Here is a 2,517-nt window from a genome sequence, read left to right on the forward strand (position 1 = left end):
ACCACCTGTCCTCCTCCACACTCTCCCAGTGTTCCAGACTGCTCACCTGATCTCCGACCTCCTGGGCCTGTTTCACCATCTCTCCTGCTTGGCTTCTCTGCTGCATACAGAGCAAAGGAACCGTCCTACCTGAGCCATGCGACATTCTGTCAGCTACCGTCTCTGACCCTTCCGGCTGGATTCAGTCGTCTGCTCTGCTGTGCGCTCCCTTCCTGGTCCCTCACCCGCTACTCATCCCAGTTCAGTCATCACGGCCTCAGACATACTGTCCTGAATCGCACACTCCACCCACCAGCCCCTGCTCACATCCTGTGGACCAGGCTGTGGTTTCCTCTCGGGACCTGCAGACATCACTCCCTATAACCTTCCATGTTTCCATCCAGACCCTTTATCACACACTCATCTGACACAGCTTAGGGGAGCCTCTCTCTGTGATTCTTCCTCCTTTTTCCTGTTACCCCAGGTCTGTAGTCTTCTGCCCTCCCTTTCGCCCTGATTCTTCCCAACCCACACCAAGGCATTCAGTGTCAACCTGCACAGAGCCCTGGGTACAACAGTCCACCCCTCTCCCTCTCCTCCTCCCTACCTAGTAGGAATCTCTCCCAGGTGTTCTTCTTCAGTGTTGTCTCCCACCCCATCTACCATTCTTTCTGTGAGGCCATTCTGCCCAGTGCTGTGTACACATCTGCACAACCCGACTTTCCCTATTCACAACTCCCATCTCAGTCAGCCCTACTCGGGAGTCCTCAGCTCCAGGACCGAACCTTGGCGCGCTACCCGCTGACGGTGAGTCCCAGGTCACCGCCAGATGCCTTCTCGGCTACATCCATTTGCTCGCTGTCTGCCTGGTCCAGGGTCCTTCCACCCCCACCGTGTCTGACAGTCTTGACTCTGACACCTCCATCTACCCCGACTCAGGGGCCCCTCTGCTCATGCTTCACCTGCCTGCCCAGCTCTGCCCTCTGCCCCTTCCACCCAGTGATTCTCACCCGAGGGTGCATGACCCCCAAGGNCTCACCCGAGGGTGCATGACCCCCAAGGTGGCCTATCATATCATCTTTGGGGGTTTTTTTTTTTTGTTTTTTTTTTGGTTTTTGTTTGGAGCAGAGCACTGCTCCCGCCCCCCCAGATGTTCTGATAGGCCTCCCTTGGGGTCCATGCCCACATCCCCCCCTCGGGTGAAATCACCCCCCCCACCCCCGGGGAGAATCACTGCTGTGGAAGCCCAACCTGACCCCTGAGCTGCACCCCGCCTCCCCTTGCGCCTCTAGCCTCCTACTGGCTGCCATTGACACATTTCCTCGAAGATCCCAGCGTTGGCCCAACTGCCAATGGCCCAGTGCTGCCCTCTTGAAACCACCACATTCCCTTCCATATTTGCTCTTTGACACTCAACATGCCCCTAACCCCAGTCTGCAGCAGAACATTGTTCTTTGCACACACATTCCATCCTGATACCTCTCCTGACCCCCAATCCTTGATGATTCTCAGAAGTTATGACAATATCTTTGGTCCCAATCCGGTCCTTTCCAGCACTTTCCCTAAGTTACCCTCCTCATCAGATCCATGACACAGTCTTCCTGCAGACTTGCCCCTGTGGTCCTCACGCCCCTCTGTTGCCCACCAACCAGACCTTTCCCTTCCCCCTTTTCCGCCAATACCCTCCTGTGTCCTCTCCGGGAGGAGTCACTGGTCTTTCGTCAACCTGCAGTCATCACTCAACACTGGACGTGGAATCAGTCCACAAGCTCAGTTAGAGAAGATGGTTTTTTCAGTACGTGGGGCTTGGCTGAAGTCCCCCAATCCCATCCAAAAGCCCATCAGTGCCAACGCTGCTTTCCTGTCCATCCCTGTCAAACCAGACCTGACCCCCAACTTGACACTTGTACCGCTGGATCGTAGTAAAGAGCCTGGATGCAAAGTTCTACCCTTGCCATAAATTTCAAGGCCACCAGAACAGCCACGGCTGTACACCCACTGCTCGCCATCCCTTTTCCAATCTTCTTTCTCCATGCCAGGGCCAGCACTGAATTTCCTTCCATTTGGCAGCTCTGAGATCAGCCTGGGTTCCTCCCTCCCTCCCTCCTCTTCCTGCTCCCCTTGTTGGTGTCCAGCCCTCTCCCTATCACTGCGCTCCACTCTCGGTCTTCCCTTGAGTGCATCCCATCACTTTGGTTGTCTCTGAAGGATGACCCTCCTGTCACATTGCATCAAGGCCCCATTTGGACACTCCTTCCCGCAACCTTTCCTCATGGACGCATTGTTTCCTTTCTTGACCAGGGGAAGCACCCTGCCTCTTCTCTAGGACCCATGCATCTCACCTCAAAGCTCTTACGTCTGTCATCTACCTGCACTGGGTCATCCCTTCCCCAAAGGGCTGTGCTTCCTCCCGTGACCTCGTCTCACTGCTCACACTCTTTCCATCCCCTCAGCAGGCCACATCATCTCCTGAAACCATCTGCTGTCACTCTTCAGGTCCTTCCATTGGCTCTGGCCACTGCCAACCTTCCCTTCCCC

The 2,517-nt window shown here is 55.5% G+C and overlaps 2 protein-coding genes and 2 long non-coding RNA genes across 5 annotated transcripts in view; 2 read left to right on the top strand and 2 right to left on the bottom strand.

Annotated features, from left to right (window-relative positions):
* The window catches only part of LOC109384606 (uncharacterized), a 19,756-nt gene extending 18,761 nt beyond the window's left edge, over positions 1 to 995 (bottom strand). Inside the window, exon 1 of the long non-coding RNA XR_002124434.1 lies at positions 6 to 995. This is a non-coding gene — a long non-coding RNA (uncharacterized LOC109384606). The remainder of the gene's footprint in view (positions 1 to 5) is intronic.
* Positions 1 to 2,004, top strand: part of LOC109384607 (uncharacterized) — an 8,335-nt gene extending 6,331 nt beyond the window's left edge. The window contains exon 2 of the long non-coding RNA XR_002124435.1: positions 1,041 to 2,004. This is a non-coding gene — a long non-coding RNA (uncharacterized LOC109384607). The remainder of the gene's footprint in view (positions 1 to 1,040) is intronic.
* Positions 1 to 2,517, bottom strand: part of MEST (mesoderm specific transcript) — a 181,936-nt gene that overhangs the window by 136,187 nt on the left and 43,232 nt on the right. The window lies entirely within an intron of this gene.
* The window catches only part of COPG2 (coat protein complex I subunit gamma 2), a 126,568-nt gene that overhangs the window by 93,443 nt on the left and 30,608 nt on the right, over positions 1 to 2,517 (top strand). The window lies entirely within an intron of this gene.

This window comes from Hipposideros armiger, unplaced genomic scaffold, assembly GCF_001890085.2.
Source record: "Hipposideros armiger isolate ML-2016 unplaced genomic scaffold, ASM189008v1 scaffold_97, whole genome shotgun sequence".
Classification (NCBI taxonomy): domain Eukaryota; kingdom Metazoa; phylum Chordata; class Mammalia; order Chiroptera; family Hipposideridae; genus Hipposideros; species Hipposideros armiger.